Source organism: Vicugna pacos, chromosome 3, assembly GCF_048564905.1.
Source record: "Vicugna pacos chromosome 3, VicPac4, whole genome shotgun sequence".
In the NCBI taxonomy this organism is placed as follows: domain Eukaryota; kingdom Metazoa; phylum Chordata; class Mammalia; order Artiodactyla; family Camelidae; genus Vicugna; species Vicugna pacos.
Window position 1 is genome coordinate 98,485,311 of NC_132989.1, and position 13,341 is coordinate 98,498,651.

Here is a 13,341-nt window from a genome sequence, read left to right on the forward strand (position 1 = left end):
CTGCTTGAACAGTCCGGCCGTGTGCGTTGGCTCTCTTCCTAGCTCCACAATGTCCAAGCTTGACTCCTGGTCCCTCCCAGAAATTCTGTGAACCACCTAACATCCTTGAATACATCCCTTTCTGCTTAAACTCGCTCCAGGAATTTCTGTTGTTTGCAGCCAAAAGCCCTGACGGGCTCAGCAAGGAAGAAAGCAGAGATGAGAGGAGGCTGGAAGGATGGTGTAAAAGCCAGCTGGCACGGCCGGCAGCACCCACGTGCGCAGAGTCGGGGGTTCTAAACCCAGCGCTGTGTGCCCAGCGACGCCACGTGGGGTCCTCCCTGGCACACAGGCTGGGGAATTGGCTGGACGTGGGTTGTCTGTATGGCCCCATCGCTGTATCATGCTGGGGAAGTTTCTTATAAGCCTGAGTTCACTCATCTATGAAATGGGAACAATGCTGTTTACCTTACAGGGCCGTAGAGAGACTAAAACTGAGTAATCTATGTAAAGGGCCCATCACCAACAGTTCTGCCAGGAATAATATGGCTATCTCCCCAAATCTTCAATTGATCTGGCTTACATGCTAATATAGAGAAACAGACCAGATATGCCAAAATATAGGATATTTTTTCCCTAAAGCCATCCTCACCAAAGAGGATGCTGTCTCATATTTGCAGGTATAGAATTTATGGACCACTCTTTCAATTACTTTAATTTGGGAGACAAAGCACTGTTTAGAGAAGCAACAATTGTCTCAGACTCAATCAATGCCAATTTTAGATGCTTACAGCAGTCAGAACTAGCTTAAAATAAAAGGTGGAAAATAAGTTTAACGGTGAATTTACGGATTATTCCTGGGGGAAATGACATCACAGTTTGAGTTCTGGATTTCTCAGTAGCAGAGAAGCACGGCGGTTAAAAGCATGAACTCTGGTGCTCCTTAGCTAGGACTGAATTCTGGCTCCATCTTTCATGAGCTGTGTGGCTTTGAGCAAGGGACTTGACCTCTCTGGACCTTAGTTCTCTCAGTAAAATGAGGTAATAGAGGTATCTCCCTGATGAGGCTGCTTTGAGCAGTAAATGAATCGATACCTGTAAAGCACCTGTGACAGTGTTTGTTACACAGTAAATGCATCCATAAATATCAGCTATTCTCTAGTGTAAGATGAAGCGGTGGGAGAACTAGGTCAGGGTTATGTGAATGGCCGTTTGTGGCCTCAGATAAAAGGCCAAGTGACAGCGCTATCCATGGATATAAAAACTGCTGTCTCTCAAATAATAAAGATGGAAACAAAGGTGATAAACCCTGAAAAACTGATTTAGATGGTGTAAAATGTGGCTCTGAGTTTGATGCAAAACATGGCTCTACTTTATAAACTATCTGAGTGGGAAAAGGAATATTCAAAATTAAAATATCATTTAATGTTTAAATGGGATTTTGAACATGTGTGAATTAATAAAGCAAATATTAGAGATGGACATGACTATTTCATGTATATTGCTATATTATTAGTATATATGATAGTATGTAATGGTATATAAATAGTATATATTATATACTATTTCATTTACATTCATGATCATGTATATTTATGTTGGCTAAAAATGTTTCTGCAGATCTCTTGCTTATTTATGGAGATCATATTCTACTATGTACGGTAAAAGAAAATGTTCTTCTCTTTCTAATCAGCATAGAAAGTACAAACTGCTATCAAGAAATATCTTAAACCACATGTCTCTGCTCCCTTAAATCAGTGCTCTTATGACCCCATTCCTGCTTTGTGCTTAGCTTTCAAACAGAAATAAGCAGCATCAAACCAACATTAGAGTAAAATGGAGGAAAATGTACACGATCTTCATGTGTCTTCAATGTATGCAATCTTTAAATGGATAAGGATGTTATGCAATTATTTTTACCTGATTCCTTCATTATGCTTCATTTTCTTGGGCATGGGAGGGAGGGAGACAGTACAAGCCAACGAAAACAAGATTTTCTACATTCATACAGCATGGAACATGAAACACAGAAAATATTATATTTCAGAGTCTTCTCTCGTCTCTACTTCAATGGAAACAGAAGATGAATTCAGCCAAATATTCCATGCCATGTAATTTCAGCGGTCCCCTTGAAGGAAATGCAACACTATCTTTGGCAGGCTTGTCAGCTGGAGCACAGCTGGACACATACTGGAGTCAGCATGATGTGTATGACGTATGACAAAGAACTGACAGAGAACGCAAACAGTAAGGAGCGAGGCCATGCAAAACGCTAAGACGTGATCATAACTAAACTGTCAGCAAAGACCGTCGCCCATTCCAGCAGAATAAAGCCTTTGTTAATCTTTTTCTCACTTCTGTTTGTCTCCAATTATAAACCTGTGCTAACCAAGCATTCTACCCAAATTAGATAGCTTGTACACTTTTCAAAGTTTAGACGTAATATTAAACATACTTCTTACTGGATATCTGACTATCCAAATATGGACAAGTCCAAACACTCTATTCAAGATATTATAAGCAACTTCTCCATTCATAGATTTCTCAGATCATTTATAAAACAAAACTAATTAGACGTCAGTAACACGCGGTACATTTTACGTGGGTGGAATTTCAGTTAAAATGACCTTAATTTCACTCTGAGCAACACACTTACAATTAAAAACCAAGAAGAGTCACTAAAGTTAGCCTAAGAATTGAAAAAAAAAAAACAAACAACAGTTATAAAATAGTGCAGCGGTGTATAACCGCAATCTACTGAGGAAAAGAGGATGACAATAGGGAACAATAGGAAAACCTCCCCCACACTTCCAAAATCCAGTAATAAAAGTTACTTGGAGCAGAAGGGCCAAGTCCTCCAGACTCTGAATGGGTTGTTCACCAGAAATGCTGCAAATCAGTGCTGCCAAAAATCGGCATCATCAGAAGATACCCGATTTTTGAATACAGCTGCGTGTCCTCTGGGAAGCTCCCAGCCGGGAGGTATAACTTTGTCTTAGAAAGACACATTTCTGACCGAGAAGACTATGCAGAGAGCCAGCATGGGGTTATATTTAATGGATTTAATGAGGGGTCTACTGGGTTGGGAAATGCAAACATCTTTCAGCGGTAGATTGAACTCAAGCCTAAAGGGGGAAAATACAGGCCAGAAGCACGGGGGAAGATCCCACTAGCTGGCTTAGTTAGAAGAGGAAGGAGAGCAACCTCAGCACCCTCAGGATTTACGCAGAGAAGGCAAGAGATTATCTAATCACGTAAACTTAAGCTAGAACACCTGTAAAGTAGTGGAAAGGTCTGTTTTGTGTTCCTTCATCCATTAAAAAAGAAAGAAGGGACGCTGATGGGGTTTACTCCCCTAGGTAAAAGCAGACTCACCTGTATAATTTCCTAGGCTAATTTAAAAGACAAGCAGCAACATTTAGTGGGGCTGCTTATACTTAATTCCAACTTCAGCTTTATCCAGGGTAATTCAGTGTAATTACACCCAGGTACTTTATCTGTACCTTTCCCATTAACATTCATCATCTCCTATCTTGAGTTAAACTCTTTAAGCTCCAGTTCCATGTCTCAGCTACTAAGGGATGATAACAGCAGTATTTACTGTTTTCTTCAAGCAATGTATTGGCATGTTTACAAATACCGGTTTATTCAAAAGGCCCTAGGAATACGGATCTACTATATCTCCTTGACATCAGCTATAACCAGCCTTACCCATAATAAGCACTCAATAAATGCTTCAGGGGTGGGGTGGGTATAGCTCAGTGACAGAGCGCATGCTTAGCACATACAAGGTCCTGGGTTCAATTCCCAGCTCCTCCATTAAAAGAAAAAAGAGAGAAAGCAAATGGTTGTTTACTGGATGCCTATTGATTGAATCAACATTTCCCTGATTTTTTAAAATATATAGTCAATAATATTTGTAGTGGCTGATTTCATTAAGCTAACATTTACCAATTTGTAATTTGTAGAAAGTTAAGATGTAGCAAGTTCTTATTATTAAGCTAATAAGAAATGGCAGAACTCAATGTTGAATAAATATCTCATGATAAAGACCTATTGGGTATTATTTTGCATTTTGTTGATTTTAATTTTGGCTCATTAAAACAGACACACTTGAAACACAGTGCTTTAAAATATTCAAAACATATTTTTCACTAATTTGGAATGACTTTTCCTTTCCCAGTTATTCTCTTTTCATCCCTAACTTATAACACTTCATTTTTATTTTTGAATTATAAGAGTGTTTTTCTAAATCCAAGTCCCCTTACCAGATACATGATTTGCAAATTCGCCTGCAGAGAATTGAAGTTGGACCCTGTCCTTACACCAGACACAAAAATTAACTCAAAATGGATGAGACCTAAATATAAGAGCTAGAATTATATTTTTAAAAACCTAACAACTCAACAATAAACAGGCAACCCAAAAGAAAAACAGGAAAAGGACTTGAAGAGATAGTTCTGCACAGGAGATACAAAAACAGACAGCAAGCACAGGAAAAGATGCTCAGTATCATTAGTCACCAGGGAAAGGCCAATCCAACCCACAGTAAGATACTGCTTCACACCCACTAGGACGACTGCAATAAAAAAGGGCAGATAGTGAGTGCCGTGAGGATGTGAAGAAATTGGAACCCTCAAGCATGCATGACCGGTGGGAATGTAAAACAGTGCAGCCGCTTTGGAAAAGTTAAGCAGTTATTCAGAAATGTTAAACATGGAATTATGTGACCCAGCAATTCTACTCTGAAGTTTATGCCCAGGAGGTAAGAAAACATATGTCCACAAGGACTTACGGAAGTTCACAGCGGCATTATTCAAATAGCCAAAAAAGTGGAAACAACCCAAATATCCACCAACTGATATAGACAGATAAAAGGCGGTATATCCACAAGCCGGACTACTATTTGGTTATAAAAAGAGACGATGTGCTAATAAACGCAACAACATGGATGAATCTTGAAAACGTTATACTAAGTGAAAGAAGTCAGTCACGAAAGACCACATACCATATGATTCAATTTATCTGAAATAGCCAGAATAGAAAATTTATAGAGACAGAAAGTAAATGAGTGGTTGCCAGGGGCCTGGGAGACTGGGGGGACATGGGGAGTGACTGCCTAATGGATATGGGATTCCTTTCCAGGGGAGGGAGGGTAAGAATGTTCTAAAATTAGATAGTGGAGATGCCTGCACAATTCTAGACATACTAAAAACCATTTAACTGTAGGCTTTAAATGGGTGAATTGTATGTTTAAAAAACAAAAACAAAACCTCCTAGGAGGGCAGATGTAGGCACGTGGGTTCTGTAACACTCTGTTCCTCACTAAGGCACTGAAGATCGCTTGAGGGGAAATATTAACTTCTCAAATTTTAAACAGGCAAAATCAAGATCAACTGAAACTAACCTAGGTGCTAAAGTCACCCACCTACTCTTGCAGCAGTGAACTTAAGTGTGCACTTTAAACACTTGGCAGGTGGGAAGTTCTCAGAAAGGTCAGCTCCTGCCTCCAATTCCCCATCCCCTTTTCTAAACTGGCTAGTGTTTGGGCAAAGAAAGATAAAATTATCAAGCTATTTCTTAAAATAAGAATGGTAATAATTTGTTCAGGATGATTTATAAACACACATTTTAGTAGAAAATTGGTAAAATAATCTCTCTAGGCATTCTTGCTGTTTTTTATTTTTCTTCTCCTCAACTCCTCATTCCCACACAGAGCTTGAGGCCCAGAAAAAGGAGATTATTTAGTTTCTTTATTCCAAGGAGTAGGGGGTCCATATAAGTGCATCCATTATATAGATAAAGAAACAAAAGTTCAGGGCCGTAACACCACCTGTTCCTCAAGGTCATAATTAAGACAGATGACTTCAGCCATCCTGGAGGGTCACATATTCTTCTACCTTAGAAATAACTGAACAGCATCTTACATGTGAAATCACTGAATTATGGCCTCCTGTCTCTGCATTTCCTCTTGGCAGGGCCTTGCATCCTCAGGCCAAGGCAGGCAGATGCCCAGCAACAGGAACAAAGCGGAGAGTGTTAAAGGCTGGCTGGACCTGTAGCAGCAGCCCACGTCCACCCCTCTACCCCGCCTCACCTTCCTCCAGAGAACAGACCGCGCCTTGGGCAGTGGAGCTGACCCCTCCTTCTAGGCCCCAAACCCTTTGCTTGTCACCTTCAGGTAAGGGAGGAAGTCTGACTTCCAACAGCAACAACCCAGTGAGCTCTTTACAATTCTGTCTACATGGAGATGGCTTTCCATATAGGAAGGGTAGGAGTCAGCAAATTCACACATCAGCTCAGCCCACATCGCATGTGATCAAGAGTGTTTCCCGACTGCCTGATGCAACCCAGGACAGGGGAGGGCTGGTACCCCAGTGCAGTCTCCCCTCCCTTGAATCTTCACCAAGAGGAGCCACCAGAGGGGGCTGAGGGAAGGACACACAAGCACCCACCCCAATTGCCCGCCCTTGGCCACACGAGAACTCCCAGCAACCAAGGTTTACTCCATCATTTACCGTGTGCTCTGCGCTCTTAGGTGCATTCTTTCATTTAAGTCCGGCAACAAATCTGAGTGGGAGGCACAGTCGTTATTCTCAGTTTATATATAAACCCACTTGGCGAAGCTAAATAACACTCCCAAGGCTACCAAGCCAGTACGCGGTAGGAACGTGATGAGATTCAGGACCTTGAAGCCAACACTGTTACTCACAGAGGGTAGGAGTCGCTGATCCTGACACCAGACGCTCAATAGGAGCCGACCTACCAGGACGATGCCAGAAGTCTGCTAGAAAAGAAGCTCCACCTATCCCTATAGGACTAACCCAAAAAGCCATCCCGGGTAAGCTGTTTAGTGAGTTCCCACACGTTTGAAGGAAACTTCAACAGGGAGCTAGGGAGGGCTGGGCTGGGAGAGAGTTGGCTCAGCAAACCTCAGTGGCCACGCAGTGTGGAAGGAGGGCGCTCAGCTTGGAGGAACCCAGGGTAAAGCAGCCCTTTGAAAGGCTTTCTGCATCAAAGCAGGGAAGCCCCTGCCTCCACTAAGCATCCTTGACAAGGAGTGACCTGGCAGTGCCGGGGTTTTATTTACTGCATCAGCTGAGCTTTGCTCCTGGCAATCAGCTGGAAGAGCCTCTTCCGCTCCTCTTTGCCTAGGACTTCACTGCAAAGGACTCACTGTCCTAAAGCCTCGATTTCCACCTGTATCTCCACGCTTTTACCAGAGGTCAAGTACGATGTGCAATTGACGTGCTGAACTGAGAGATGGATAAGTCTACAGCGACAGCCACGGTCCACTGAGAAACCAGGATTTGAACTTCACCGATTCTGAGTGCTATCATACTCTATACTTTTGGGGGTATGATTTATTTAGTTCTTCACTAAATAAAATACCTATAATATAGTCAACCCCAGGGCGGAAACAAATGACAAAGAATCTCCACCCTCAACAGCTAAAGACAAAAGACACACATGTGGAACAATGGTCACGCAAAACGAGAGATTACATCATTCGAATGTTTTACAGCAGCTTTCTGAACTAAACTAGATTGTGATTGGTTGGTAGTTGGGGACTTTATGCACACTACTTCCTCATCTGGCCTAGCCCCAGAAAAAGAAACCATTTTCACACGGATAGAAGGTGTCTGATAACACTGGGGGAAGATGAGGAGTCTAGAGGTCAGTCATAATTGGGGTCTTCAGTGCAAGCCCGCCAGAGTGTCTTCTGAACACACACCACTCCTGCTCACGTCGGAACATCAAACGATGTACAGGAGACTAACAGAGGTGCGCACAGCACTCCAAGGGCTGGGAGGTAAACATGATCACACGGAAAGGTGGGAAACATGACAGAGCAGCCCCAGCTGCCCACAGATTCTCCAAAGGCAGGAACCTGGTTTTTAAGCTGTGATAATTTCCCAGAAGTATCTTCTATTCCAGCTTGACACAGTCCTGGGGCCCTAAATTCCAGGTGGGAGCTATTCCATTGGTTTAGGTGCTATTTCAGAAAGTATTTAAAAATGTAAATATGTTTCTGCAGGAGGGAAAATACTGAACCCTGCCTTTTCCACACATGAATAATCTATAGGCCCATTTTAAAGAAAAAAAAATCTTATCAGACCCCACTGTACAAGACCTTCTTTTAAGTATTACTGGCTTAAAAAGATAAAATCTTATTTAATTAATTCCTTCAGTTGTAAATATTGCTGCAAAAGAGTTTTTTTCTGAGCAATAGGCAAAAGATTTTTTAAAAGATTCTTGTCATGAACACTTTTAAAAATTCTCATGCAACTCTAAAGATTCAGAAACCCTTGTTTGAGAATCATGGCTTTAATTTATTTAATAGTTTCTATTGAACTAATATCCAGCTCCCAGCGAGGGATTTAGCATGCAATAGGTATTCAATACACTTTTTTCTGAGTGGATGAATTTATATGATTAGAGACAGGAGCTGGGCAGAGTCCACTGCCCGTGTGGGCAAGTCCAGGCAGGCACCACACTGTGACCCTGGGCAGCTGGGTTTAAGAAAGAACCACAAGAGAGTATCAAATAGAAATTCAATGAGGCAACTACATCACCTAGGATGGGCTAACTGCTGGGCTAACACCAGGACACTGGCTGTTGAGGATAACAAACCATTTCCTTGGTCCACAGAAGCCACTACGCACACACATACACTCTACACCCAGCATAGTAGTTATTTTTTACCTTGCAGTCACAGCACCTGGGAGGTGTCACAGAGAACGTCAGAGGCAAGCCTGGTCACCTGGTCCCATGGAAAAACGGCAGGATCTGAAGTTTGCCAGCTGTGGATCCTGCCATTTACTGGGTCTGTGTCCTTGGGCACATTTTTCTTTTCGGGGGGTGGGTAATTAAGGTTATATATTTATTATTAGAGGTCCTGAAGATTGAACCCAGGACCTCCTGCATGCTAATAAGCATGTGCTCTACCACTGAGATATACCTTCTTCCCATCTTGGGCACATTTCTTAAATTCCAACTTATAGTCTCCTCTTCCGTAAAGCAGAGCAAACGGCTATGTCATAGTGTTGTTGGATGGATTACACGTGAGAGAGTCTGCAAAAGGCCCGGGCACATGGCTGCCAGTTCATAACACTGGTCACCTAGCAGGGGCAGGAGGACAGAGCCTATTGTCCACAGTAATGGAGAAGAAACAGCTCAGGATGGGAAAGAGGCCTGAGGCCAGTCCCTGCTGCTCAGGCAGAAACACGAGTCTGCCGGGTGGGGCTAGATGCCGACGGGAAGTGAGGAGAGGAAAAGGCAGAGCTGCCTTCTCCAGAGAGGGATGTATATTTTGGGGCTGACTGAAAATAAAGAAAGGGAGTTTATCACACATTCATGTGAGTTTCCAGACAGAATTTACAGTCATTCCATTGGCTCAAATTGAGAAGATCCTCTTTCCGACACACCCTGACATCCCAGCAGAAGACGTGCTGGTGAGCCAAAAGTGACTTGGCAAAAGGGAAGAGGGGGAACGCCAGGGACAAAGCACATGTGCTACCAGTGAAGTGGACTGAGAACAGGGCGATGAGACAACAAGCTCCTGAAAGCCTCTCCAGCATCTGAGTTACCCTTTGGTTTGCCTCCTGGAACACTTCCCTCATCCATTATCAGGGATTCATTGGCCAGAGGGTAGAGCCAGACTCAGGACACGGTCTTTCAATCCACCAGGTCTCACCGGCTCATCCCATACTTAATTTCACACTATAATAAAGCCAGAATAAAATGAAACTGGGATGTGCTACAGTGATAACTATACTATTATAAGGATGCATGTGGACAGGGGTCTGGAAAAGCCTGGAAAAGCAAAATAATTGATATGTATTAGGTGGCAAAATTAAGGAAAATTATCCCTTAAATTTTTTTTAATTGTTCTGGTCTTATTAATGCAATGTGTAAAAGCTGAGAAGGGAAAAAACATTAAGTCAGGAACAGTCCAACCGCATCCATGCCACTTAGCCTAAGGAGAGGAATTTGGACCAAGACCACTGCTGAGATCACACACCCCATCACGCCAGACTTCCCACCCATTTGAGTGTAGTCTTGAGATCAGGGGACTGAGAGGCTTAAGATTAAATTTCTTTTGGTCAAAACTTTAATGCAAATTTCACCTACACACAGCATCCTTATAATGCTCCGTGCTGATCTCAAACTAGACTTGAGAATTTTTTGGTCTATACAACTTCCTGCTAACAAATACCTAAATCAGCGTTTTCTAACTAGTCTGAAATGTTTAGTAGCTCTGCAGCACACAGACATGCCCACATCCCTGCTGAGGAACTAAATGGTCCCCAGTAGACAGAGGAGACTAGGATGAGAGCCTACGCAGCCTGGCTTATACCTTCAGACGTAACTGATCACCTCACATTTACTTCACTAGTAAGTCATCTATGTCCATTAAAATTCACTACCCACATATTTCACATGTTTAAGGTTTTTCAGGGGTTTTTTGTTTGTTCGTTTTAAACACAAACCACAGTCAATGCTGGACTAGGCAGTAATCTGGGTATAGGATGATCTTAAGGATGACTCTTGGAATACAGCCTTCACTCGTATGTGACTCAGCCGAAGCCTATAAAAATAACCCCAACAAGGGCCAGTCACAAGGCCCCTCCTGCTCAGTGGATGCAGGTTCCAGAGTCCCAAGCTTCCTTTGCCTCTGCTTCCTTCTGGAAAATGCCCTTACCCTTTCCGTTGCCTCCCCCCACCCCCATACCTTGTTCACACCCCTGTTTCAATAGTCACGCCGTAGTATTACCTTTGCTTATACACCTGTCTCCCAGCCAGACTGCGAGTTCCTTGTGAGGAGAAACTAGGCCTTCTTCACCTGTGTGCACCCTGACTCGAGCACGGTGCCTGCAACACAGCAGATACTCCACCTGCCCTGTTTTCCTTGGGGCATCCTGGTTAAAATGAGCCCAGCGGAATGTTTAGTGCCCCCTTTTACTCGAAGGGCACTGGTGTGTATGATAAATCCTATGATCACCCTATCAGTAAACAGGAAATGAATGCTGGCTGTCGGTTTTATGAAATCTGTGTGTTTGTTTTGAAAGTCATCCTCCCCTTGTCTGCCATGGTTACCATAGGTAGATGGGCAGGGATGTCGCTGGGTGGATGGATGGGGAGGAGATGACCAGACAGACTGACTCTGAGAAGCAGGTAATCCAGAAGTAAGTTTTGCTAAGAATTTGCAAGCATGATGGGTAGCTTTGATTTGTCACAGCAGATTTACCTTCTAGTCCACCCTTTGACAGCAGTACAGGGATTCTGTTCCTCTGGGCACACTGGCATGCTGTGGGCCTGGGGGAGGCTGCTTACGGCTAGAGTGTGCTAGGGGCAGTGGGGAAAGCCGCCCTGGCATTAAGCCCACGCCACGATGACTGAGAATCCATAGTGTAGGCCAGTGTTCACTGTCCCAGTCTGGACGGCACTGCGCTGGGCCCAGCGTCCTGTCCACGAAGTGGACCCTTCTCCCCAGGTGCCCCTGAGAGACGGGAAAACCCCTGAGCTTTTATTCCAGTCCTCAAGGATGAGGTGAAGTAGCAAGAAGCAGAGGCGGCAAGGATGGAGCTGGAGCCAATTAAGGGACTTGGCGTTTGGGGCTCTGGTTTACAAAGCAGCCAGGGCGTGTTAATACCATTGCCAGGAGCACCGGTAAAGTCAGGATTATCCAAGCATACGCCGCTTGTCCTGGGCTCTGGCCCTTTTACAGCGCCTTAAGGACAGGAAGGCTAGAACCGCAGGTCCCCGCGGGTCGTTCCCCACTTGTAATCGCCAGAGAGAGGGCTGCAGAAAGGAGGCCGACGGGAGGGGAGCCACTCCACCTGTCTGGCCCATTTCCTCTGGTTCCAGAGAAACCCCTCCTTGGATTTAAGGACCCAGAGGGATTTCCCAACTCTCCCTGCTCATTAAGCCTGTTTGATTTTAAAGGAGAAGATTAAGTACACAGCCCACAGCCAAGATTCCAGATGTTGTGGTCGGGGTCCCCTGCTAAGAAGTGCTTCTAATTAACATCTAACGCTGGGCTCCCAGGGGCTGTCAGAGGTGGGAGTCCAGGCAGAAGGGCCCTGGCTCTAGTCCCAGCTCTGCTATTTTTATTAGTCAAAGATCTGAGCCCCTCATTTGGCTCCTCTGGGCCTCGGTTTCTTCATTTTTTTTCCTACTGGGAGTAGACTGTCTACCAAAGCTCCACCTGACACGAGCAGGCTGTGAAGGTCAAAGGCGATAAGCTCAGAGTTCTTCCGAAAAGGCAAGAAAGCCCTTCAGAGCTCTTCTGTCCGATGTGATGCCCTTACTTAAAACTTTAAAATTCGATTCTTTGGTCACACTAGCCACATTCCAAGGGCTCAACAGCTATGAGAGTGTGGCTAGTGGCTACCATATTGGGCACCGCAGATGGAGAACACTGCCATCATCTGGAATGTTCTGTGGGACAGCATGGCTCTCAAGCCTCTTGGAATTCTCTCCACAAAAAATTGAGGTGATCACTCCAGCCCTGTCAAATGCTCAGGAAGACAACGGTCCTCGTGTGTTTTCATGCCTACAAAGAAAGAAGCCCTTTATATCGACATAGTAGGGCCATAACCAGGCTCTCTTCCAAATTCTTCAAAGAAAGCGGCAGAGCATTTCTTCCCAACACATAAAACAGGCCCTGGCAAAGGGAGACTTTTCTTCACAGCTCCCCTGCCGGCTCTACTCAGATCGCCCTTTCAGACCTAATCTATTATTTACACAGTCCTCCTTTTTAAGAAAATGCATTTTTCAGACATTTTCTCCACAGGACTGTTACATCTGTGAGAATCCAGGGACCAGGAAGACTTAGCCACTTCGTTCCCACCTGCCTGACAGTCCCTTCCACCCAAAAAGGGCCAACTTGATCTATTTAACAAAACAAAAGGACATAATCCTGGGGGGGGGGTAGGTAAGTGTTAAAAGCATTCCAAAAGAAAATGGCCCAAAACAGAAGCTCCTCCTCCAATCTGTTCCTCATCAGCCAAGGATTTATTGGCTCTTACAGTAAATTAATCAATTGCCAAGAGAAAGTAAAGCCTGGGTTCCAATGTAAACAGTTGTTGGTTAACAATCCTTCAGCGTGACACTTTGGATTTCAAGTGACTGGGTGGCCTTCCGAACGCCTCATTAAATGGCAACTTTATAGCATTAAAGAGGAAAAGGCTCTGGGATTTTCCTTACAAATGTATAAATTAGGCTTTTCAAAGACAAACAGTAGAACAATTCACAACATGTGTGTGATGGGAGAAGCGAGGAGGAGGGTCCAGCAAACTGAGGAAGGAGAAACTGAGAAGCAGAGAGGTTGGTCTGGACCTTTCCCTGCCTCAGTGC

At 44.0% G+C, this 13,341-nt stretch overlaps 1 protein-coding gene and 1 long non-coding RNA gene across 4 annotated transcripts in view; one reads left to right on the forward strand and one right to left on the reverse strand.

The window, feature by feature from the left end:
• PDZD2 (PDZ domain containing 2) overlaps nucleotides 1-13,341 on the reverse strand; it is a 396,035-nt gene that overhangs the window by 145,976 nt on the left and 236,718 nt on the right. The gene's annotated exons all lie outside the window — the stretch shown is intronic.
• On the forward strand, nucleotides 900-2,330 carry LOC140689956 (uncharacterized). The gene is made up of 2 exons (XR_012065102.1): nucleotides 900-1,020; nucleotides 2,027-2,330. It is a non-coding gene; the product is annotated as an uncharacterized lncRNA (long non-coding RNA).